The sequence below is a fragment of the Pleuronectes platessa genome, chromosome 8 (assembly GCF_947347685.1).
Source record: "Pleuronectes platessa chromosome 8, fPlePla1.1, whole genome shotgun sequence".
In the NCBI taxonomy this organism is placed as follows: Eukaryota; Metazoa; Chordata; class Actinopteri; order Pleuronectiformes; family Pleuronectidae; genus Pleuronectes; species Pleuronectes platessa.
In genome coordinates, this window is record NC_070633.1 from 24,222,459 (window position 1) to 24,250,276 (window position 27,818).

General features: G+C 39.7%; 1 protein-coding gene across 2 annotated transcripts in view; it reads right to left on the bottom strand.

The window, feature by feature from the left end:
* Positions 1–27,818, bottom strand: part of lingo2 (leucine rich repeat and Ig domain containing 2) — a 186,661-nt gene that overhangs the window by 120,393 nt on the left and 38,450 nt on the right. For both annotated transcript variants that reach the window (XM_053429610.1, XM_053429611.1), the window contains exon 3: positions 3,037–3,144. The gene's annotated coding sequence lies outside the window, so the exon portion shown is untranslated. The remainder of the gene's footprint in view (positions 1–3,036; positions 3,145–27,818) is intronic.

Consider the following 27,818-nt stretch of genomic DNA (forward strand, 5'->3'; position numbering starts at 1 on the left):
TCTAGACGCCTACAGAGCATTTTCTGTTTTTTGGAAACTCACAATATTAAAGCAACAGAATCATTTACAACAGATATTTTCTCAGTTTTTGTGTCTGATTAAATCATAATCTGATTTTCTTTCTTTTCTTAAGACCTCACACTGACCTAACTTGTCCTTCAAATCCCCATTGCCCATATGCTGTAACATCATATTATACAGCAGCATCACCAAGGTTGCACAGCCTTTCTCCGATGGATTTTACTGTCACTCATTCCTTGTTGTTATACAAAAACCTGCAAGTGGGTATTTAATTAACTGTATCATCTAACAATCTGTTTATCATATTGGATAGGAGGCATTTTAATGAGAATGCACAATGTGTTGCCATTTCTCTTTCAAGGACGGTATAATGAACTACTTTTTAATGACTACACATAGTAAATCACCAATATTACTATGAGACTCATGAATATTCTCGTGTCTTATTCTCGACATGTGCTCCAGTGCACATGTCGAATCGTTTGGAGCCTTTGTAAAGATTTGGAGGTTGACTAGGTGTTACAGTTGCATCATATATGTAAACATAGGATCTGTCGTTATATAAAATAAATAAATCACAACATATATATATAACAAATATATTTATAGGTTGTATATATAAAGAAGGGAAGTTATTTAAAGTTCTATTATATTTGTAAATTATCCTTTTGGGTTGTGTTAACAGCAGATAGTGTGGAAAATGTACCTTAATGGAGAAGCACAAATTTCACACTTCTTAAACCCTGCATGAGATTTGCATGTGCTGCTCTAGATTATCCTACCTAGAGTATGTTTATCTTTCCTCTCTGCCACTACACCCTTTTCCCCTGAAAGTGTAATCCTGAGAATGAATGTAGAGAGTCTAAATTAAGGGACCCAATTTGCAGCGGCACCACTTCACTGATAAGCTGTACCAGTGATCTGTGAGAGCACTCAGGGTCTGCTACATTATGACAATACAGAGGAATAAAGCAGATGAAAGGGAATAGCCTGGCAAGAGCAGAAATCAGATGGGCAGAGGGAGAGGAAAAAACAATCTAAAGTCTAATTGTGTTATGCCTCACGGCAGCAAGGGGGTTCAGGGAGACACATTTTCTTTCCACACGTCGTTCAGCACAGTCCCTTCCTCGACGTGATCACATTAATTTCCAACCGGGTCCCAGTCGTCCTTGCCACGTTCTCCCTCGGTGCATTTATTGAACAAGAAAAACTGCCTTGGAGGCGAACCCCCCCCCCCCCCCCCCCCCCACCTGCTTCAATTGCAATCCATGTTCGTCCAGACTTTAATATACGTGGTGCGTAAAAGACATCAACTGTCTTTTTTTGATGGAATGGAAACTAATCATTACATTGACATGTATCACCATCAACTTCTAATCAGTTCATTTATAAGTCCTAATGAATGTTTTTGTGAAATGTTGAGAAATTCCCTCAATGAACAACTGAGATATCGTGTTGTCAAGGTCAGAAACAAGTTTTTTCTGAGGATGTAGACCTTTGATTTCTAACCTTTAAACACAACATTTAAATCAGTTTATCATCGAGTCGAAGCACTACAGGATATTTTGTCAAAAACAGTTTGTTTTTTTAGGATCTCGACCTGTGACTTTTGACCTTTAACCTCCACATCGAGTTAATTCATCCTTGAGTCCAAGGGAATGTTTGTGCCAAATGTAATGACATTACCTGTGGCCGTTCTGTGAGGTCGATGCAACTCTGACCTCGTTCCAAAAATCGAATCAGTCTGTCTTTGTGTCCAAGTAAACGTTCTCAATCTGAAGAAATACCATTACGAGGAGGGACAGACAACCTCACAACACGGCTGTCGCTGGCATACAAAGTGACATGAAGGGCTAATGCTGGAAAACTTAACCAGACCCATTAAATATGACCAGAAACATGCAGCACTGGCATTTGAGTGCAGGCATTTGAGCATGTGGTCTGGATGTGTGTGTGACATCCTCTAAGTCATCCTGTGTCATCGCTGCCCTTTGGGGAGGAAACGTCACTTTGACGCCCGTAAGCATCGGTGAGCCACAGAGAATATATAAACGATTTTCTTCTCTTTCTGTCGCCTTTTTTCTTGACAAAATATTATAACTGATGTCAGATTCAAATAAGACAAACCTGTCAAAAAAGGCAGGGATTCTAATGTCATGTTTTGATCGCAGCCACAAACACAAACTTCTTTTAGCAAGCCACTTGCTAAAAGTAAGCTTGAGACAAAATCTATAAAAATGTAATGTTTAATAAAGGGCGAATCCCCAAAAGAACATTAAGTCAAAATAATTGATTTGATTCCACTTATAACTGCTTAATATTGAAACAATCAATTGTCATCATGACAGCATCCTCCGTTGACTCTTATATATAATTTTTGAAAGCAGCACCACCAAAAAAAAAATAATCCTCCGATTTGCTGCAGTGATTTCTCCAGAAACAGGGATCGATCGTTAAGGAGAAACTTGACATGTTACATCCATTTGTCCACAGTGCTCATGGCGTCTAATATCTCAATTTAGCTATTTACCATAAATGTGCTCATGTGATCAATTCCAGGCGGAGCAATGCTGGATCTGTGATTCGTTATAAACTCGGGGTAATTGGGCTGTCGCTGTCAGGAGCAGTTGGCAGTGAAATCAGGTTTACTTGCAAAAAATTAATTCTTACATGACTCATCCACTGTTTGTTTTGTTTTTCTGCATTTAAACATAAATAAATATAATTAAAAATATGTTCTATGTTTGTTTTGAGCTTTTAAATAATGTGAGATGAGTCCTTTTTCAAAAATGGCTCTACAATTGGTATGTGTGTGTTGGTGCTCGGATCTGTGTGTATGTGGGTGTTTAGGATTTAAACCTAAATACAATTGGACACATGTATTTAGCTTAGTCTTTTTTATATTCAAAACTGACCTTTTAATCCAAATCTTACTTCCAAACCAGACCCAAGAACTGAAATAAAAATACAACACCACCCACAATTACAGGAAGGAATGGATTCATGTTGACATACCTGCTGGGCTTCCCGATGTCAGACGGCCACACACACTCGTACAGAAGCAGAGAAGTCCTTTTGAAAAATACCCGTGTGACTCCCTTCACAGGTCACTTACTCCAGGGTCTGAGAGAAAAACAAAAAGAAACACAAATAAGAACCGACACGGAGAGTGAGCTCACAACTTTAACCGACTCAGCCACCACAAATGCCCGGCGATCCGGGATAAACATCCTTGAAGAAATGTCAGTCCAAGAAGGAACATTAGGTAAACCACACCAGGGCTGCAGCAGCCAAGAGAAGATGCACATGACATATGCACAGTCTCTTCCTCCCCGCCTGGTCAACCTGATCAGTTCTCTGCTTAAACAGCTGCCAGAGGACGGCTCATTACACCCCCCATCTCAGGTGGGGGAGACAGGTGAGCAGCATTTGCAGACGGGCAATGAATGCAGCTTGGTGTCCGCCCGACTGACTGACACATTGTTAAAATGCACATGGGCAGCTGGTGCCAACTGCGTTTACCCAGTGTGAGTATAACCAAGTCAATGCAATACCTTAAAGTGACGGGCTGTCTCTGTGTGCAAGACCATTTTCTGCTCATTAGAAGAAGGCTTACATTTAGTGATCAACCAAATCCATAGCATCTTATAGCAAAAGCATAGATGTGACTACTTAAAGGGGACATATTATGAAAAGTCCACTTTTGTAGTGCTTCTCCATGTTAATTTGGGTATCTGGCATGTCTACCGTCCCAAAAACTCTGGTAAAAAACCACTCCCGCGATTAGTTATGGTTTCTCTATGTCAGAAACGTCATGCTTGAGTGACTGCGAATGAGCTTCTGTATGCTTCCCTTGTCACAAGCGAAATGTGACCCCTACATTCATTATAGATACTCAAAACAGGTCAATCTGAGGAGGGGTGTGATCCTTGTGGTATGTTGACCAAAATATGTTATAGACATTTCATTAAGACCCCAAGGAACCATATCAACTTGTGGTAAACTGGGCATAATATGTCCCCTATAAATATACGATTACCTTTTTATATTCAGGATCTTGCCCAAGGACACTCCATCATGCGGAATGATGTAGACTGGGATCGAACCGTTGACCTTTTGGTAAGAGGATGATCCACAGCCGTCCCTTTAGAGGACAATAATCTATTGGAGGCAGTGATTGTGCCAAATTACAGGTTGCAGGATAGTGGGCGGGTCGAGAATTCTTTCAACACATCGTAATCAGTGAGGTTTCAATGAGCGTGCACTCAGCTGTCAGCAGAAGCGCTTGGCGTCAGACCCACTGGTCATCACCTCATCAGGAAGCTGGAATTGCTCATGGGCTCACTGGATTTTCAAAGATTACCAATATAAACAATCATTTTGACTGGTAGGGATCTGGACTAGACTATTTCTGAAGGTACAATGAAGAGAGATGCTGTAGCGCTGGGTTGAAATAACACTAGTAAATCCTGGAAATATTTTTTATGTATATGTGTTGCAGCACACAGTTTCTCCCTCATCAAAGAAATAAATGTGGTAAAAGGTGAAGTAACAGGATTCTTAAAGTTATGAAACGGTAAAGTCTTATTACCAGATGGAAGTTATTCACTAAAGTTCAGTGGTATCAACTTGCTCACAGATTCCACTTTCTAAGCCATAGTTGACTCATTTAAATAGGCCCCATCTACAGTAGCAACACAATTTATATAATTTCAGATCTGATAAATTTTTCCTTGAACTCACACTGTTTGATGCACACCACTAAGTCGAGCGAGTGGTGGCTGCTGACACCTAAAGAAGATGCTCACCTCTTGCTGCTATTTCCATCCCACCCACTGATCAGCCTAATCCACTGCTGGAGGATTTGTGCACTGCGGTGCAGAGCAATTGTGCTGCAGCAAAATGAGCGTGGCTTAATTGGAGCAAAGACTTAATGAGGGCCCTGTGAGGATTATCATCTGTGGCTTAGAAATGGCCCAGGTAACGGGAGACGCGGTCAAAAGGATCAGTTCACAGCCTCCCAAATTGGACTGACATTGCTGAGCCGCGACAGCCAATAAAACCTTTACATTTTTCTTTAGATTATTCATTTCTCTTTTGAGGGGGGGTCCTTGGAGAGAGGTGAACTAAAGTGGAAATCTCCGTGGAAAATACGAATGCAGGACCAACCGCAGTCTGTGTCGGCCGCAGGAAAGTGACGAAGCAGTTTTTTCCAGACGGTTTATCGTGAAGACTTCAGTTCTGCTGAATTTAACCTGGTTTAACTTATACTTTATTACTACATTTTCAAATAAATATGTTATAATTAAAAAGTTATTATAATGTTGTATTATTTCAGTTAATAACTTTTCTTCATTATGATGTTGGATTGAGATAAAGTGAAAAATCAGTGCTATTTTTCAATATATTCATTAGCAATAAAACCGCTAATTATTTTCTTTAAATTTTTTTATTGTTTGGTCTATTGTGCATCAGAAAACGTTAAAAAGTGTAAAGTCATTTCACCAAATTACTTGGATTGTTTGACCAATCATAAAACACCTGATATTATTAAATGTATAATAAAATATGACATGAAAACTGGGTATTTTTTTACCTTTTTCGGGGGAAAATGACAAAAGACTGTTTATTAGAATAGTCATCAATTCAATAATTATTAACCGACAAACCACAGTTCCTGTGGAGAAACATACAGAGTGATTGAAGCCCTGCTGCCAGGGCAGAGCGGGGTAAAGTGGACCCTTCACTGGGTCCCGAGCACTTTATCTCTCCGAGGGACCCTCTACTTTCATCTTCACTTGACAGCCACAGATCAGATATGACTGACCAAGATAAATGGTAAGGCTCTAAAGTCAGATCAATTCAATCTAGGAACTGTCCTCGGCAGGAACGAAAGGCCACTCTGTCAACAAGGCTCAACTCACTTTACTGCTTATCCACTGTCTTTTTGTCCTTGTTACGTAAATGACAGGAAGCGCAAATATCCTACTTTTGAATTAGGTTGAAAAGATAGCATTGCAAAACTTTGAAGGTGCTCATTTTTTCCGGTTTTGCATGCATGTCTCGTTAGTAGTCTCACAGTTTTTCATATGCAGTGAAACCTCTTTCAATTTCCAGCTTTCCTCCAGGCTGCGCAATGCATCCACCACAACCCCCGTTGTATTTATGACCCCGACTTTACATCCTCTATCATGAATTATTTCCCCATTTCAATTCGCTGGGTTTTGCGGTCTGATCTCCGAGCCAGACTGAAGACACGGCTGGAGTCATCTACAACAGCGTTAGTCAGCCCTCGCCCGAGGCAGCGCTTTTATTATGTAGAGCGGCACAGAGGGAAAAGTTGAAGTTGCAGCCTTTGATTCAACTGATGACACAAACATGCCAAAGGAAGCTATTAGGGCCCGGCTGCATTGATCCAAAGCTCAATTAAATTACATGCACGATAATGAGCACAAGTTACAATAATTTCTTGACTCCAATTACGTTCTGGCGCCGACTGAATGGAAGATTTCGAGTCTCACATTAGCTTTGGTCAGATTGTCTTTTTCTTTCGGTGCATTTTTAGTAGTTGTAAAACTTAATCCTGATGTTTTAACTATAGATTCACTTTTAGATTCATTAATAATTATATCAGATTTCAAGGTAATTCTGCTCACTCACCACTGTGCCAATGATTTATTGTCAAATATGTTCAGCTCCCCCTCAAAATGTCAACTGTTGGACTGCATTAGTGAGCCACATAGTGATCAATTGAAAATTACAGAGTGGGATATTGATTTGTTGAGCATAATGTTATGTTCTCCACAGTGTCTGAAATGTGGAGCCATAACCTGACTATTATGGTCAGAACTAAGAGCTTCAGTTCAGTTTTCTAATGTTTTTCTGTGTGCCTGGATGGAGAAGGCATCATCTGTAAATTTAAGGCCTTAAATATTCAGTATTCCTCCATTCTAACTCACAGTGCTACAGATCATTTTATACTAAATTGCTTTAGAGTATGATCATTATGCGTTTCAGTGAAACAAATTAAAATAACAAATGGAAGAAGATGCTATTCTCAAATGACTGTTAGAGGGGATATGGGAAATAATACAAATTCTGGAGCTGGATTCAACGGAGTAGCTCAGGTGCATATAGAGACGCTGCCAGCCTCCAATCCATATTGCCTGGAGTCGCTTATGAAAGCTACACCCCCACTCCCTTCATTTTCTCCTGTTCATACGTCTCTCTTCAAAGAGAATAAAACAGAATTGACAAAAAGCAAATTAAGCCGTCTTACATCCTTTTTCTTTTCTATTCTTCTTCTCATTTATTTTTTTTTACACACAAAGGAAAAGTGAATATGAAAAAAAACGAACACAGAAACGTGGAGATTATTGGTTCAAAAGTTCAATAAAATGTCACAAGACATTGCATCAGCTTTTGCAGGCAGATCTACAGTGCACGCACTCCACTCTCATGAAACATGAAAGGAAACAGCATCAGGAAGGTGTCAGTGCCTAAAACGCAAAGCGACGGTGATGAAGAGATGAAGGTAAATCCACCTGCCAGACTGCATTAACAGCAGGAACCCAAATAAGCAAATAAACATTTAGAGATAAAAGGAACACGGTCAATACATTGAGCTGCGTAATAGACAAGGACAGTTTACAAAAAGGAAAAATCCCCTTTGGAAAATAATTTAAAAGGATGGGGACAGGTAAATACTTGTGCGTCCGGCCCCCTGCTGAGAGCTCAGTGACAATGTAATGCTGCTTGAGTACTCCCTCTAAACAAAGGTTTATTGCATCTTTGCTTTTAGCACACGGAGCCCAAGTCCCACTCCAACAGCGGCTCAACCTTGGGACCTCGTTTTATGACAGCACTCTTGAACCATTTGCCGAAAGACGACCGGAGCAGCCCCTCATCATCATCTCACCACAAGGTCAAAGTACAGAGTCAAAAGCTGAACTTGAGATATTGACATCATGAATTAGAAACCAGATAAAAACCAGAATTATTATTTTAACCGATGATACAGCCATTTTATAAAGAATCTGGTCAACTTTTCATTTTCTAACTGTTGGTGCCTCTGTGGACAAAAGCGGTAGTGCTTCCACTATCTAAAAAGTCATGGAAACCCTTCCTCAAAAAAACTCTGTCTCCCTCCATTTATCAAATGCAGACATGCAATGTCTTATGCAGTACGTTCAGCGCAGTGATTTAAAACTGCTGACCTAAAGCCCTCGCGTCCTACCAAACCAGCTCACAGATGACATGAGTCTCTGGGAAACCTGATGTGATAGCACATGCCACCAAACCCATAGTTAATTGGACACCTACTTCACAACAGGGCCCGTGGTAAACAGCAGCAGGCGAATAACAAGGCTAAGACGAGCTCCCGGAATGAACAAGAGGAAATAGCTCAGTTAAAAAAAATAAAAAAAACGACAGCAGATGTGTTGTCCTCTGCAGTTTATTGTGTTCGGAGCAACAACTCTTCTTTGACTGCATAATCCTAAGCATTCTACTAAACTGATTAGCCTTCCCATGCTTAGCAGCTGGTATCTTAGCCCAATTTGTCCAGCTTGGAAATGTTAAGCAGAATCATGTCTGCGGCATTCTTCGTGCCAAATGGACGTTTGTGAGAAGAACATGGTCAGCAGCCAGGTACTGAGGAGGGATTGCACACGATCAGAAAGGATTTCATGGAAGCAGATTGAAAGAAAGAGAGACTTATGGAAATATAGCGCTGAATTGTGCTGGGTGTCTCAATTTCCGTGAGCCCCGTCCACATGAGGTTGTTTAACGGCAGGAAGATGAGAGGGTTTACAAAGCTACCCAGCTCACCAGAAGCACTTCAGTCCTGCTGAAGTAAACAATGTGAACATGTGAACTGTTGACTGATGGTGTAGCTGAACTCCGCTGGGCGGGTGTAATTGTTTTGCTGACACATTTTATATAGGGTCTCAATTGTCATGTTTGATTTTGTTTATTTGAATTCAGTGTTGTCCTTATACACAAGGATGAATATTATCTGAAAACAGTGGACCTCTCATAAAAGTCGACCTGGTTACTTGAGTTTTTTTATGTTGAATACAATCATTTTTTTTATTTCTGCTGCACTTCTCCTCTATATTTTGCCATCAGCTTTCTGTCCTTTTCTACAAGTCCAATAATATTTGACTCTGTTGGTCTACTCTAGTGCAATTACATTTCATTCGAACTGCAAATTTCTTTTGTGTTACACTTGAATAACTGCTCTAATATTTGGCCCAGTAAGGTTACATAATGTATTAAAAAGCTCAAAGCAGAAAGCCACATACTGGGTTATGTTTTTGTTCACATAGAAAAATACTTAAATTTGATTTCTTGGCTAGATAGACTGTTCCATGAGTGCTGGCCACTGGCTAAACAGCCGACTGCCAAAAATAAATCTGACTACAAAGCTTTGTTCCCTCTGCCAATGCAGCACTAAGTAAACTGCAACAGTGAAGGAGACATGTATGTACAGAAGGGTTTATGGTTTATGTTTAGTTTGTACTGTCCTACCTGGGTTGCCTCTGTTGATATGTGTCTATTTATTTTTGTAATGTACTGAACTGGCTGTGAATATAAAGTTCCCCAAGGTGACAATAAAGTCCAAAGTTTACTTTACTATTTATTCTTATAAAATTATATTGATAAAGTGATTTGTCATGCATGTACATTTGGGAAGAGGCCTGATTATCCAACACATTTTCACAACCAGGTTTAAACTCACTGAAATATGGAAGAATTAGGATCAGTGTATATGATGGAGTAGTAGTATTAGAATTTGCCAGAGGTTCCAAATGTGGACTTTCAGAACCACATTTTCTCTCCATTGGCCGTGACCCGAAACCCGTGAACAAGCCTGGTTTCCTTTTCCCACTGGCTGCAGCTCCATACGTTTGTGGAAGGCCCCGTAGGAGCCTGAGATTTCTTTCCCCACCACCTGCCTCGCAGTGCAAGAGATGCAAGGCAGCGAACCTGCTGCTTGTCAGTTTCAGTTGTACCACTCGCTCTAGCTCTCACATCTGCAAACTGCAAAAAACAACACAAACAGATTCACTGGGAAAAAAGTTTCATGACTGAAAACGGTTGTGTAAGGACAAAGAAATGTTAATAAGAGATGACGTGCTCATTAGGAGGCCTACTTCTTAGAAAGTATGTAGGAATTTTGGTTAATGTGTGCAGGGATATCAAATAATCTGCAGATTAATCAATATAAAGGCCATGTATTGTAAAGAAAAATACTGCTCAAAAGGGTTTTGAGCTCGACTGAGTTTGTCAACTGCCCAGTAGAACTAACTGTCCTCTCCAGTATAGAGAGAAGAACACACAACCCAGTCTGTTGCATGATGAGCTTTGAATGCACGGTTCAAAAGCTTGTCGTTACGTATGGATTGAATCACACAGTGACTTTGGCATTGATCTACTGAATGTCAATATTTGCAGAATTACATGTACAGAACTGACAGTCAGTGTAATATCAGCATTTCAAGAAGTGAGGGCACAACACTGGACTGCTTCCAGGCGGCTGATGCAATGCAATCACTATTGTGTTTGTGCTGGAAATAAAAAAGGGAGAAAACATGTTTACTAAACAGTCTGCATCTAAACGGCTCAATTCTTGTTATCTCTAAATTTGCATAGCACAACCCACACAGTACATTAGCTTCACCCAGCGCTCCATTGCTCCTATATTCACATCGAGGCGGAGGTTAGAAAGGCAATGTGATCCACACCGAGACAACCACCTTCGCAGACAACGCAGGTTGAAATTGATAAACACGGCACTTAAATACACATTAAAAGTATAATATCACTTGAGCACTGCAATGTCCCAAAACGTTACGGCTGACCATTGTGAAAAGATTGTATTTCCCCCCCCCCTTTTCTTTTGTACCTGAAGCATTTTCTATCAACTCAGAACTAGTCTTGTGAAAATTTAATTTCATGGCTGACAATGATGCAGATGGGATACTTGTTTCCGGACAATTAGGATTAGATTATTTCTCAAATAAATTTGTCTCTAAGTGACACACCAATTTGTCCCCGAGCACTTTATAATAGTGTTTCACTTCGAGCAAATGCTTCTTTATGACTTAAAGTTGGGTTTGCCCAAATAACAGCCTCTTTTCAGCATGAGCACGGAACTGCAGAGAGTTATTCTCGATCTGAGTGTCTGCTTCGCTTATGCCCATCTGTGTGACCCATGAACAATTATACATATCTACCATTATCATATTTCATCACATTCATGCAAATCCCGAGCATTTGTGCAGCACGGCCCCCTCAGGACTACACAGTTATTTTATTATATTCAAGCTGGTGAATGTTTCTTTCATTTGACAAAATGACTCAAGTCTGCGATTTAAATATTTGTACTTTTACCTCAACAGAAATTGAGTGGAACAGCTTGACTTATGCAAAGGAATCCAGCTACAGCATATGGAAATGAAATTAATTGATTTGAGTTTAGCAATGAATATAGACAATTTTTGTCTACAAAATCATGTGTTGTATATAAAAAAAAGATATATTTCATCGGAAATTACTTTGCCTATTTGTTAATACAATAGACTATATATATATATATGTTTGTACTCTGGGTCTGAAAAGTAAAGCCATTGCAGAAGTGCCTGAACATTTTACTTGATTAATAACATCATTGCACATGTTCCTAAGAGTTTATGATCTCAATCTCTCAAGTCTTCTCTGCAGCATGATGTTCACTTTCGTAAATTATGATCCAATATAAAGTTGAATGCTCATATCGCAGGTGAAACTGGGAATTCCAAACCATAATGGTGCTGGACAAGAATCCCAGCTCGTGGCTTCAAAATGTCACTTTACAGGACCAATGGGTGAAGTCATGGTGGGTTGCCATTTAGCTGATTGCATCAACGTGTGTTAATGGTTATTACCAGATATGTTGTGTAACTATATGAACAAACGAAATATTGTATGAATGTGGGACTAAATTCAATGGCGTAATGAAAGAAAAATGGAATATTAAGGGGGACATGTGTTTTTTTTTCTAACAATTCGGTATAACCTGGTCTCAGCAGCCGCATCTGTCAAAGAGGACAGCCCAATTAAATCTCTGCAGCTGAAGCACTCATCTTGTAGATAAAAATCACTTTAGCTTCAGCAGATATTTCAGACATTATCTGCATCCCTGTTTTTAATTGACACCTCTCATTCCCCCCCCCCCGCCCCCCCCATGCAGGTATTTCTCTGCTGCACTCCCGGTCCACTCTGCTTGGTGCCATCGCCGGCTGCTGCCTGTGGGACTCTAGGTTGTGCATTTGTCAACAGGATACAGTCCATTGGTTCATGTGTGGTAAATACACTAACAGTAATGTCACTTATAAACTGGGGACATTACTGTTGCTACACACACAAGTTTGGAGCTATTCAATTTTCCCCGTCCTGGATGGAAATCAATTGGTTTATCTCCAAGAGCAATATTGATTGCTGTCGGCTGATGTGATAAGAGAAATGCTCGACTGTGGAATTGTGACTCGCAGCTTTTTTTTTGCCTTCTGTTATTCCTTTCATATCGAACAAGATATGGTTGAATAATGGATAAAAACAGACCTGATGTGTTTAATGGAGCCAAACAACGTGGAGGAACAACGATGCTAGATTTCAAAACTAAAAACTTAAAAACACATTAAGGAAAGTTCTTGAGTTAATGGATGGAAACAAACATTACTTATAGACAGTGGTTTTATCAGTAAAACATTTAAAATGGCATTTTTACAAAAGAATGATTTGCAACTGTCTCATTTCTTGTTGGTTATGAGTTTATTTTTTATTAGATTAAGAAACTGGAATTAATAATCAATAAACTAATATTTGACTGCATTTCTTTATTAGAAATTAGTAGTATCACAAGTGAATTTTGTGTTAGATACATTAGTGAAGTTGAATTTATATTTCACTGTATTTATATTACATGTTGTATGTATTAGTTTTCATCAATGATAGAAAATCAAGCAAAGGATGTGGTAGAAGTTGGTTGTAGAACTTTTTATGTTTTTTCCGCCATAACAACATCTAATTTCTACTTTAATTCACATTGTGGTATAATTCACTCATAACTAAATACTATACATTACAATTACACAACTGCGTATTCATCAGCAGGTATCTGTGTTCTCTCTGTCCCAGTTTTCATCTGAAACACATGATTTTGAATTGCTTGGGATGACAGACCATTTGTGTCATCTGGTCTCTTTTCTGACTGTATATGTGACATTAAAAGGATTTACAGAGTTTGATGGTGTTATTTTGGAGAAGTGTACGAACTGAGCAGATATAAAAAAGGAAGCTGTGCATAAGTGGTTTGGTTCCTGTGACTGTTACTGTAGTTGTAGTGCACCCTCTCCACGGTTCCACTGCAATTTGTGAAACGAGCCACAGAGCCAAAGGGATTCACCTGCCAATTTGATTAATTTAACTGCTAATATGCTTAGTGGGTGGACATTTCTTTCTGTTGCTTATTTTGTAATTTGTTGGTTAGATGGCTGACTGAGCCTATAAATTGCACTGTTGATATGTGTATTATTTTGTATTCTGCTTGTCTATTTTTTTGTTGTGTGTACATTGCCATTTTACACAAAAGTTGCCAGTGAATACAATTTAAAAAGCTTTTTGTGCCAAAGGAAACTGGGGCAAAATAAATAGTATAGTCAACGGACAATACCATACAATGGCTAAAATACAAAGTATTCAATCAGACGGCGCAGCACAAAAAAAAATATATATATATCACACAGAGCTTTCCATTAGTGGCCAGCCTCGGGCAACAGGAGAAACATATCGGTGGCAAAGAACCATATTTAATGGCCTCCAATGTCACTAATCAATCTGATCATAATTATTGCATATTTTAATGAGTGTGTTGATTGTAAAACCTTCAGTTAATTAGTGTAAAGTATGTACATAGTTATTAATAATTAAAACCATACATATAAATGACTTATCAGAACATTAATTCAGTCTGGTTCCTCCACCTATTTTATAAAACAAAAAACGTACTATTTGGGGGTTACAGGAAGCTACACCTAAAACAATTGATTTCATTGTTTTAAAAATCAAACGATATCATTTTAAAACCTGATCATAGAAAGTGCTGCTGTTGTATCGTCACATAAAAAGTCAATGGTGCCTCCCAGCTAGTGAATCCAAAAAGCTATGGAAACGTTTCACTTGTCGTGTTTACGGCTTTTGTGAACACACCTCAGTTATTTGTGATGCCAGTTGGGAGGACATCAACAACCCCAACATATGTTACTTGCAGTTAGCATTGGTAAGTTGACACCAGTGGATATTGCAGCTGGCAGTTCACATTGACAGAACATCAGATAACGCAGCATCAACAGGCCACTTGCCAATAACACTTGCTGGTGTATATGCAAAGGGGTCTACGTTAAAAGTCAATTATGTTTTATGAGGAGAAATGGCAGCAAAATGGCAAAAATAAAGTATACTGACAATTTATTGTAAATTATTGAGCTGCAAGAGAAAGAAAATACCCCACATGTGTGAATATTCCCCATATTATTTAGAGGATGGAAAGATAAAATGCTGGAGACCTTGGCTGCAAAAAATGGAAAAAGCGGTCTGAGCACGAGCCTGAAGGAGGAAGAGCACAGCTCCCAGGCTAAACAGCTGAAGTGGCATAAAACTCAATGTCGTCGGAGAGGAAAGTGAAAAAGGAGAATTTCAGTGTGGGTCTAAATATTGTGGCGGTGACTGGATGCATCAGGAAGGATGAAGGACTTTAAAGCATTGATTTTATTTAGATGATGGGTTTTGATTTGGAAGAAAACATCAGCAGCCAGGGGTAAGTATACTTTTTTACTCTCCTCTGTTAAAGTTGTTTTCTTGATGGAGAGAATAGACCCTGTGCTTGTACTAAACATGTACCAAAGACAAGGCAGGAGCAAAACCTGATCCCTCACTTACTTAGGATAAAGGACTATACCCTCTATGTTTTTCTTCACACATGTAAATACAAAGGAGAAGGTAACCTTTGGAAGCTCTGGGTGTGAATGCCCGTCAGATTCAGGTTTTAAAAAACAAGTTCAACATTTGTACTGTACATTGTAACAGTTGGGGAACTTTTTCTGCTTCGTTTCTGAACACAGACGTTCACAAAAATGATTTATAGTTTTAACCATCTTTGTGAAACGCACTGATATAATTTGTTTGCAGATTTTATACAAATCCTTTCTAAATATGCTCAAACTTGAATTTCTCATACTGGTTTGTTTTTGCAGGATTCCAAAGGTTGATTTACAAGAGCAAACCCTGGAATTATTTGTGCATCACTTTACAAGCTGAAAATTTATATAAGTTTTTGAGCCCATGGTTGTCGAACACCCTGCTTCAATAGGACATTTACCTAAAGTCAAGCCTTTTCTCAGGTTTCAGCTGAATCGACACTAGGCATCTCTTTAATCTCTGTAGACCAGAGGACGGTGCTGGGGATTTAAAACAAGGCCCCATTCATAGTAAATAGCAGCCAATTGCTGTCCCAGCTTGTGTGTCCATATGCATGAATGGCCTCTAAGATCTTCTCACAATCAATCCTCTTCTTTTCTGGTGTATTAGTGCCATTGCTTCCCTCTTGCTTTACTCACGCCCACACATGTTCATACAGTAACTTCAGTCTTCCTCTCACTTCCTCCCTCGTCTCTCTCTGTGTTTTGCTGAGGCTCTGCAAAGACACTGCAGCAGGAAGTGGTGTAGGCCTCCTTAACAAGAACCTGACACTTTCAGGATCAATAGGGGATTGAATCTTCACTGCACCAAAAGTCAAGGTTCCTTTTAATTCGATGACTGGCAACTGCTAACTGAAAACAGATCCTTTCTTTTTACTTTTAGTTTTTCTCTCTACCCTTTTTTCTTCAATGACAAGAAGGTTCATTAATGAAAATTCTTCACTTAATCTACAAACGCTTGTATTCATATGGTGGTTTTTGTTTCTATACATCCACACTACTTATCAATAGTTTTAAAATGACACAGTGTTATGTGCACCTGCCGTCCAACGCCTATGACAGAGTGGTTAGGGTCAGAAATATCTACACCTCATTGTTGGTGCAAGAATAAATCCCTGCCCATACTATTCACCAGTGTACTGTCCTGTTCGTAGTATTTTAGTGAATCTATGCAGTTTAAAAACACCAATGCCATAAATAAGTCCCATATTATCTAGCCCCTTTTTCTGTTATTGTATTATTTTGTTTGTCGGAATCATAGTGCGTCTCTTCCTTAATCTTCTTGAAAACACAAATTTTTTCTCTCCACCTGATTCATGCTGACACAGGGTTCCATTTGTTTAGCAGGGGATTTGGCTGAGAGAAACGGTAATCCCTTAAACTTGACCTTTTCTTCCCGGTATTCTCAAGCTACTACGTGTGCAATCCAACTGCTGAATGATACATGGGGCTAAGTCCGTCTAGATGAGGACGCTTATTTATTTTCTCATGTGTCAGTGCTCTATACTCTTAAGGCTATCGGTTACCATTTTGGCCGAACTGCTTTGCAAAGTGGAACGTATTGATTGAGACCGTGGATAACTTTAAGCGTTAACTACCTTTCAATCCATGAGTCCCTTCCTGGAGAAAGAAAGCAATGATTGTGGGGCATTGTATTACAATTACATTACATTATTCCAGATCGCTTGGACATTATATTAAGTTTAATGCATTATTTCTAGTTAGAAAAAGTGAATGCATGAAGGGAAGTCACCAAAAATTAGCATCTAATAGATTTTTTTCCAGAGAAACTCATCGAAAGCAGAGATGGTGGCTGAAGGCCCAGCGGTCCCATCAAGTGCCATCAAATGTGTCGTGTCATTTAGGAAATCCTGATGTGCTTCGGGTGAGTAAACACATCCTGCATCACAGCAACATCATTTAAAGAATTAACTGCCTCCTCAACGTCAGGCCTCACTGACCAGTAAGGACCCTGCTTTGTAATTAATGCCAGAGGTGAAAGTAGAGAACAATCAGACACATTGACACTTGTTCCAGTGTCCTAGCTTGTGACTGTTTGGGTACCGATTGGCCTTTTGCCATGTGAGGCATTAGACCTTTACACAAATCATTAGCCAAGTCCATGAGAAGAGCAACGATGGAATCTATAATCTCTGCCCCTTTTATCTGGCTGCTCGCTTTAATGACCACACAGGTGTTAATGATGATGGAGACCGAGAACGACTCTGGCCAAAGATCCATGAGCTGAGTGTAATGGGGTGAAAAGCTAGCTTTGGGACAAAAGTAAATTATGGTCCTAACAATCAATAGTAAGCATGACTGAAAGCCAATGGGGCTCTGCTCCAGTTCTCCTCATAATATGGCGGAAACGATTCTCCCTCTACACAATGTTTGGTTTTCCCATATTGACTTAATTGAACATGGATTTTAACAAAATAATGTGACTGTAAGCAAAACGCTAACGGCCCAGAGTTCGAAATATGAAGGGGCTAACACTGTTAATTATTTCTCATTAATCTAAATTCATAAAATGTAACCAAATAAATGTTGAACTAACTGAAACAAGTACCAGAAATATTAAGTGTAAATGAATCGTTGAATTCAATCTGTAAAATCTACCACTCAAGGCTAAATTATGCAAGTTCTGGAAATCAAACATTTGATTTTGACCATTAATTTGCAGTTAACAGCAATGTACATTATCAGTGTACATTTGTCCTGGCTTTATGAAAAATATACTTATAAAAGGACTTATTCCCAACAGCCACTAATCAGCAGTCCGACCTGAGGATGGAGGGACTTAATAACACAAGCATCCTGCAATTTCTCTGTGAAATCAACTTCATGCAAATACGTGGTGGTCAGCTATTATGTAGGAATGGAAGTAAGATGGGGAATTCACCAAGGCAACAGCAGGCAGACTCCGAGCACAGACATGATGACAAACGGCAATGTTAGTGCAGGCTAAATGTGTTTCTGTGAAATTCATTTGCATTAGCTCAGTGTAGTTTTACTATAAATCAAAGCTAATTGCTTTTGATCTGCCAACTACTTTTAAAGATATTATGGTTTATCTATAAGACAATGCATTGTATGCATTGGTAAGTACGCTGATCTTCTTTATCTTACTCTCAAGAAACCACATGAATGGACCAAAACCCCAAAATTACATTTAGAAACTGTTGAAAATGCTAGGCAATTAATGACAAAGACCGAAACCTACAAAACACTAAAAGAGCTTTTCATTTCTACATGTACTTTTTGGAAGGGATCCAGCAATTAGCATCATCTAGCTACGTATTTGCATCTCAGCATGCTAGCTTGCGCTGTCATTCATTCCTTTGAACTCATTATCCAGCCACAAAGTATAATCATTTCCGACCCTGCTCTGTCGGAGAACATGACTAATGTTACAGCTGCTTTGAGGATATGGTGCTCTAAAAAACTAACTGAACTTTCCTCATTTTAATAATTAACTTGTAAGAGTTTGGATGACCTGTACTAAACTATCTCAGGCATCCTGGTAAAGCGGTGTGTTGATTCATGGTTCTAATCTTAAAACTACCATTCACTTTCCCTAAAGGGGACTATCATGCAGTAGATGCATTATTCAGTTATAGTAATCAACCGCTTGTAGAGATTAATTTGGCCGTGACCACTGTGAGCAGTTTTCCTTGTATTAGAAAAACTGCAATATGTTCATAATTAAGTTTGTTGTGTTTTAATGAATACAACATGAAGTGACAATAGTAGTTTGGTAAATATACAAACTACTACAGTCCCCCAGTACCAACCACTCCCAATTTTCATACAGGAAAAACCCTGAAAACCAGTCACAGCCATGTATAATATATACATATATATATAGATTCACACCCAGTCAATCTATTATAGCATCAATAGAGGATGCATCAGAATGCTTCACATCAGTGGCAGCTATTTTGGTGGTTAATCAAAATGATTCAGCAACAGTCGTGCGCTCCTCTGTCTGTTCTCACATCAAACTGGCCTCTCTTTAGATAAATGGTCTGATTGGCTCGTTTCCAGTTTCCCAAACCAACCCTGATGGACATGGTGTAGTTGAATTGATTCAGAGAACGTTGGGTGTGAATCATATACGAATAGCTGCAGGCCTCTATGTGCCCCCCCCCCTCCGATACGTTCGTGATATATATCTTCCTTTTTTCTTTTTTTTTTTACACCAAATAATTGCAACTGCAGCTCCTCTCACATTCTGTCTCTTTTTTCAGATTCACTGCCCTCAGTAGACGACACTTGTCTATCAATCTCTGCCAACCCCTTTTTCCCAAAGGTGCAAATACAAATCATCAATAAGGTTTCGGTACATTTTTGAGAATAGCAATGTATATTCTACCTTAAACCCGTTGGTAATACTATTTATAATCCTCGAGACGATAATAAAATCCCCGTACAGGAAATATGTAGAAAATTGACAATGATAAAATAACATGTATTATTATATAATAATAATAATTGGGTTTTGTGCTGCATAAATGTGAAAGGAATTACAGCTTTTATTCCTAACTTACATTCGCAAAGGACTATTTGAATCAGACTTTGTTTACTGACGAATTTCCGCACGACATCGAAATGTGAACACAGTGGAGGTGAGAAGAAGATTTCTTGTTCACCTTAAAAAAGCTAAATAAACAACACTGCTGTACTCTTGAATATGAGCTGTTGCGATATCGCTGCTTCATTCCAGTTTGATACTTTTTGCTCTGAATGAAGCCACAGGGGTCCTTGTAATCAGCAAGTATATTCCCCGGTAGACCACTGAAGGAACAACAAAACCCTGGGTAACGATGACATTTCTCCCAGCTCTCCCAGCACACCAGCCTGATCTTAAGAATCTCGGGTGAGCCCACACAGGGGCTGATAAAAGCATTTCTATCTCACCTCAAAAGGGAAGATACTCGTGTAAATCTCCTCAGTATAAAGTTAAAGGAAAAACAAATGTAAAGCTTTCCTGCCTCTGTTCACTGACACTGACAGACCAGAGGGACTTTCAGGGGGACCTCTATGGTAATTCAGTCTAGCATGGGCACTCAAAATGGCTGGGAGGCTGCTGACACCGTCGCCAAATGAGGACCCAAACGCGTCAGTGTAATTAGCTGCTGTCCAAGTAACATCATTAATGCGCATTGTTCACCCGGCTCGCTCACCTCTACAACTTCTGAGTAGGTAAACATCAACAAATGCGCAGGGTGTCAAGGGGTTAGCTCATTAGCTCAACCATAAATGACAGAAGACATAGATACTAAGATCAGAGCGCTCGTTTTTTAAGCTTCACAATTGTTAGGGTTGAATATAGATACAACGTTTTCTGTAGAGAATATTTCTTTAAGTAATGAGGTATTGCTTCATGCATGGTTCTTCTTTTTAGACATTAAAAGTTCTTAATGATTTTTTCAGAATATTTTCTGACACTTTTAGCCTGTTATCCTGAAATTGGATTAGTGAAAGACAAGGGCTTTCTGCCCTACTTAAAACTGCATTGTATTTTAATACCTTAATGGGTTCCCCTCTGTTCAATATAGTTTTAGAAAAGCTTAGGAGAAATAAGCAACAGGCGTGTCACTGTTATGGGTTTAACAAATCGAAATAACCGCAGGATTTATTGTAAATCCCATCTCTTCCTGCTAACTCACTTGTGCATATATTTTAAATGTGTTATCCAGGAGTTAGTAATGAGTGTCCATAATGATTGTTTGGACGGTGGCCAGAGTGAACTGTAAATCAGAGAAAGAACATTGTGGTTGAGGCTCCAGACCTCAAAGGCCATTCAACCCTCTTTGTCTAACAGTAAAACGGGGGGGATGCAATTTCTGCAGGTAATTGCTGATGTTAATCACAGTCATATTTGAGAGGGGGGAGAACCTCGGCCATTCTTCTAAGCAAGCGAGGCCAGGGGTCAGCTGCCCCTTAACCATGAATGGCGTCTCTGGCTAATTACTGCAGTCAGCTGCCTACACTCTTCAGAGCACTCTCCCTGCTTCTCTGTCCGAGCACTTCTTTTTCTACTCTCCTCTCTAATCACTGTCAGTCTCTATGACTGCATCACATCATTCTGTGCAGATTTCTCAGCGGGGCATTGATGCTGCAAGTCTCTTTTTCTAACACATCCCACTAGATGTTCTATACAATTATCCGTAGATATCTATAGATCTGGTGAAGGGGGAAGGCCATTGAAACACAGTGACTGGTTGATGTGTTCGTGAAACCAGTCTAAGATACCTTTTGCTGTGTATCACTGCACCATCAAGCTGGATGTATCTATTAGCAGATGGCTAAATTATGATCATGAAGGGATGCACATGGTCAGCAACATTACTCAAATAGGCTGCAGCATATAAACAATGAGTGATTAGTATGGAGGGGACCAAGGTCTGCAAAGCAAACATTCCTCACACCATTACACCACCACCACCACCACCACCACCAACCGGGATTGTTGACACAAGGCAGACTGGGTCCATGGATTCATACTCTTGATGCCAAATTCTGACCCGACCATCTGGGCGACGTCGCACAAATGGAGATTAATCAGATAAAGCCACATTTTCCAGTCTTCAACCGTCCAGTATGGTTATTCTCCTCTGAACTCTCATCTATAAAGGCCTTTTTCTATCCACTAAACTGTTTTTCACTGAAGGTTTTTTCTTATTAAATTCTGAGTAAACTCTAGAGACTGTTGAGCATGAAAATCAAAGAAGATCTGGAGTTTCAGAAATACTCAAACCAGCCTGGAAGCAGCAGTCATGCCACAGTGAAGCTCACTGAGATCACTGATCTAACATCAGCTGAAGCTCATGGCCTGTATCTTTTCTGATTTTATGCATTGCTACCACCTGATTAAGCAATTATCCAATGTGCCAAAGACTTAGGAGTCCAGGTGTTTCTCACAAAGACTTCAGTGAGAGTAAATTATAAACAATCTGTAATTTCAGTGGAACTTGATGAAGAACACAATTCTGACAAAAATATCAATATCATGTCCTCCGAAAGTCTTACGTTCCCTTTGAAAGAACGACCAAGCATTCACCTTCGAGCTACGCCAGTCGGCTGTGTCTCAACACCCTGAAAGCAATCTATAAAGCATCCACTCCCTTCAAGCACTTGGGAAGCTCACTTAAAGACATCAATACTCTGGAAATGAGACACAGAGCAATGGCTTCAGAGGCTAAGAAAGTAGACGGCTGATTGAGGTACCCTTACATCTTATTTAAGATGTTGCAGTTCAACGCAATAGTGTTCATCGAGTGAACTGCCTCCTTTCTTGTTAAAACATCAAACTGCACAGGATGTACAGCCAGAAGGCAGCGACTGGGCATGAGGCCGGCAGGTGAGCTGCTCTGGCATAATGAAGTGAACGGTACATTTGAGATTACAGTCAACAACTATGTGAAAAGTAACTGGAACTTTACAGATATTTGAGTGTTTCATGTTAACATCGACGACAGTGTCAGAAACAAAAATTAGGTCGCTTCGGGTTCAGACAATTGTCAACAGACAAACACACAATGTGTTTCAATCACTAAAACCTTCAACATAATCTTTTAAACACCTTTTCTCTCCCTCACCCGCAGCTTGAAGGACTTTCAGAGCGCACAAGGAAAAGGATTAATCCTCCTTTTGAATATTCACGTCGTTTCCCTACCTCTCTTCTGGAATACTGTCGCTGTCAATCAAATGCCAGTCATTGAGTCTTTGCTGTCAAGCTCAACTTTATTGAGTTGGAAACTTAAATGAAAAATAAACTGGGAGTACAAATCAACTGGCATTAGAACCACAAACGAGTCAGCGATAAAAGTATCACAGATTACTCCAGACAAATACACAACAGATATACATTTCCAACCCTGACAAAACTTGATGCAGCATGAAATAGCCAGGATGTAAAGGTTAGGACAATCTGATGAGTAGATGTTATATTTTCTGCAGATAAGTGATAGTGTTAACAGACATAAAGCTGAAATGTGATTTAAAAAGTTCCAACAAAAAAAAAAAGCATCATCTGTCTCCGCTGCACCGGTTTGCCACGATTGGTTGTGTTGTTTGTTGTGGTTCCGCTCCGTTATCACTTGAGCTCAAATTTATGCGTTATTTGTTATCTACTAACTCAGTTCCAGCCCGACTGCCACACTCTGCCATTGCCAAAGCTAATCCCTGCTGAAGCAGCAGGTATGTGGAGCTCTAACATCTGAGGAAATAATAAAAACTGCAAAGTTTCAGCGATACAATTTTTCGTTCTGCGTCACATCGATGAGGTTGATTATCACTATCCTTTGCATATTCACTCTCAAGTTACAGCTGATAACATCTGTAAACGGCTCCTCCTTGCTCTGAACAATCATCTCACACTTTCATTTGTAAAATCCCTTCTAGCAAACACTGTTACACATGGCATATGAGGCACCAAACTGAAAATCAGATATCCCAGAAATAGATTATATAGGCAAATACTCACTTTCACCACTACAAGTTAACCACTTTCTAAAGGTGAGGACATTAACAAGGATATTTCTGAGTTTAAGCTGTTTTGACATCCTCATTTTCTGCCCAGTGGCTCCTCTCCCTCTCTTTATTTCTCACACCCGCTGTTCTCCGTCTCGTGTTCCAAAATGGTCTGATGTGCTACTTACGGCCAGGTGGCGATGAATAGTTTAACCGTGTCCAGCTTTCCCTTTTGGTCTGCATACCATCTAATTAGGGATGGAAACTGATAAGCAGTTACAGGTGAGAAACAGTTCCACATTGTCTGAGCCATCTGAACCATATCCCCCCTGCTCATCAAGCCCTTTTTCAATGTCAGAATGATTCCGGCAGCCAAGCAGCTTAAACCTGCTCTATTTCTTCAAAAGTGCTAGTTCCAATCTCTGTAAAACTATAATTTCACATGAGGCTGGAAACACCAGCAATATGCTGAACCACCTTTCTACCCAACATGGACTTTAATTCTAAGAATGCCTTTTACTTGACACTATGCTGGAGTATCGCTGTTTCCCAACCGAGCAGCCTGTCTGAAACCAAGGGTAAAAACCCAATGTTATAATAGCATTAGACAAACTTAGCCGATTTTTCCCTTTGACTAAGGAACCCTAAATGAAAATAAAAATAAAATATGACCTTATTACATCCATCTTAGATGATAACATGATAACAGACAGATTTTTGCTGCAGCTACCTCTCAGGCTCCAGCCACCCTGACACGCTTGTTGCACAGGGACAGAAATGTGTATTCGTGAATATATTCTTTGCGATTCATTCTGGATATTGCCATCTATAACCTATTATAGAAATATTATATATAGATTATAAACTGTTGAGTATATATAAATAATCAAAAATAAACAGTGACTTGGAGATGGAAGGTAAAATGACAAAAAAGGCAAAGACCTAAAGTTTGTGGTAGGAATGGTGCAAGAAGGTTAATGTGGCTATATGTGGAGCTGTTGCAGAGAAAATAACACAGTGTGTTGTAGCCTATGTACTTATCTCTGTGTGGCAGAAAATTTGCAGTGGAGATTGCTGACTTGACTGAAAACATTAAACATGAAATAGTTCTAAGGCCCAGAGCAGCATGAGGCATAAACTTCACAGGGCCGATACAGACTAACGAAATTGCTGCAACACGTAACTCTACATTTCATATATTGTACGTTCCACAATGAATTGAACTTGCTTCTCTAAAATGTTGGTATGTGCAATAAATTTAGGCAGCTTAATTTTCAACACGTTTCACAGCCCTCGAATCACTAAAGTCTTATAAATTGTCATCCCTACATCTAATGCGTCCTCTTTATGCGCTGCCACCTCCTCACCCCATGGCATGATGGTGCCGACTGTCAGCTCATGGGAAGAGCCTCTGATGTGGCAACTTATTCCCTGCAGCTGCTGCTGGGCCCCTGGTGGGACCGAGGTTGGAAAGTGATGATGATGTGTTGAGAGAGAGAGAGAGAGAGAGAGAGAGAGAGAGAGAGAGAGAGAGAGAAAGGAGGAGAGACTAATGCAACTCACAGTTTTGCATGACCAGGTATATGCAGAAGGTGGCATCAAACAGATTTAATGTCACTGCTGGGTTCCAGGTGGGCTCCAGGATTAACATGTATTAAAACATGTTAAAGGTAACATCAAATATTAATATTCCTTTATTCCTAGTTGTGCCTGTGGGAATGTGCATAATGCTAAACTTAGTATTACCTTTTGCTTACTTTGATCATACGACAAAAACTGAACGATGAAAGTTGCCATGAAGTCTCTTCTTGTTTCGTCTTCACCGCAGTGCAGATTTGGTGAATTCACATCGATACAGGATTATAACACCAGCCCGGCCTGTCTGTGTCTCACTGCCAAGGGCATCATTAAACCTACCTCAAAGCAAAATGTAAGATCTTCATTGAGCACGCAAAGCCGTGTGTGCCAATCCAGAGACAGGAAAAACAAATTGCATCATGCATCACAGAACAACGGGGACACTTAAGTGAAAAGCTGTGGGAAATGTAAAACAAGTGCTTCTCAGACAGGGACAGGCCGAGCACCGTGTGAGGTCTTTGATCAGTTTGCATTGTGAATCAAACACCATTAAGAACCCGTCACTATTGATTAGCTCACCTCCTCTTGAAAATGCTAGTTGAACCTAATCAGCCAACCTGAATTTGTTTTATCTAATCTCAATGAGAAAAAAACGACTTATATAGTGTATTCAAAACACAACACTGACATAATTTGCTTTGAGAGGATACGGGTATATTCATTTCTTCTCTTTACTTTCACTTTTTTGCTCAATCTCACCTCAGTTGTAAGGAATCTACATTTTAATGACGGCATCAAAGGGGTTATAGTCATCTGTTATCCTGTCTACACCATTAATAAAGGGCCTCAGATGTGGATGTGCAGCACAGCAATCCCCCCAAAGTGAAATGACGGCACAAAATGTTCTATTACAGAGAGTGATATGCTTCCTGCTATGATTGAAACAAATTAACCATGAAATGAATTGATGAAAACTAGTGTCTGACGATGTTAAAGTTTGACTGGGGGAACTGGGAGTGAGGTGTCGCTGGGTGGTGGTGTCTATTCTGGGAAAACTCTGAGGAAAGAAGCAAAGGTGAGGCGAGAAGAGGTGTGGACATATGGACGAAAGCAGATGGGTGGCTGATGGTTGATAGCAGGTCGAAGAGAATTAGTTTAATGGCCTGTGAGAGCATGAAAGTCTCATTGAGACCGTCGTCAATTAGTATCTTTCAGAAGGATGGAGCGATGAACATCAGCTTTTACTGATCTCATCCATGGTTGCCCTTTCAGTTGTTATTTTTGTAATGGATGCAGATACCAAGCAATGTAGGTAGATGACATCTCCATTCACATTCCCACCTACAAAGCTCCTTTTTTTAAAGCACTGAACAAATAGAATGGTGATGTGGGCTGTGATCCAAAGGGTCTGGGACCAAACTAACTAAATCTCAATGGCTGCTTAGAAATCAGATCTCATTCAGCATGTTGCAGACAAAGGGACTTTTGGGGTTGGTGAATCCAGTCTAGGATCTGCACACGATGATCTATCGATGCACCAATTTGATGAGTCATGTTCCAGTTTCTATAAGCTGTGACAAGCCATCTTGAATATGACTCATTACATCTTCTAAAATCAGATACAATTCAGGGATTAAATGTCTGGTACCCACTGCACAACCGAAGTAAACAAAGCATGTTGAAAATCTTATGTTTTGCCTCTTCTCTGGTGGAATAGGGGTTATTTAAGGAGGTAGAACGTTTACTTCTCAATTAAAAACCTTTCTCGACTCGAGGTGCAGTGTAAAAATAAAATGAGTGTCTTTTTTCATCTATACTCAGCATTGGCATCTTGGCACCAGAGAAGTCGTTCTGGCTTTAACAAATCCTCAAATACTGAATGTTTGCTTATCAAACTGTTTTTTGCATATGTGTTTATGCACAAAATATAATTAATCTGTTCCCACAGCCACTTTTGCATCAAAATATTGGAAATCAGGCAAATCTGATAGTCTTTTACACACAGTAACTAAGCTTCATTCTTATTATATTATCAGGTCACCCTTAATTGAGCTTCTGTGAGAAGAATGGTTTAATCTTTTTCATGAAACTTACCTAAATTCACATTGATTAGATCTCTAATTCAATAAATATAATCTCCCATTCCCCCAAAATCCCTCATGCTGCTGTAACAAGATGCAAAGTGACTTGAACTGGTCTTTTCGTATTAATATGTATGAGAATCCCTCTCAGCAATACATCAGAAACATTTTAGCGTGAACGCTCTCCCCTTCTTTCAGTGGTTAACTATTCTGACCTGGCCACACCCAACATAGTGGCAACAGCACAGATGGGATTCCATATTTCATTTCCTTTGAAAAAGTGGAAGATAAATTACAGTCTGCACCTCCGCTCAGTGTTCTACACTCAGCATTTCATGTCTTTGAAGACTCACAAGCTGTCTGAAAAGCTACAGTTGGTATAGATCATTTTTACTGTCATCACAATACCAGTAACTGCAGGCTAGTAACAGCAACGTCTGCTTCCATTCCGTCACTCTCCCCAGAGCTATCAGGCTTTTACTGGTTCCCCATAAACCCCGAGCAACATTTCTGCCCCCCGTCTTTGATTAGTTGTATTGCCAATTAAAATAAACCAACCTGCTCATGATGTTAGTAAAAACTGTATCAATGCAGTTACCACTTACAGTTTAAAATATAAAGGGGGGGGGGGGGAACTATA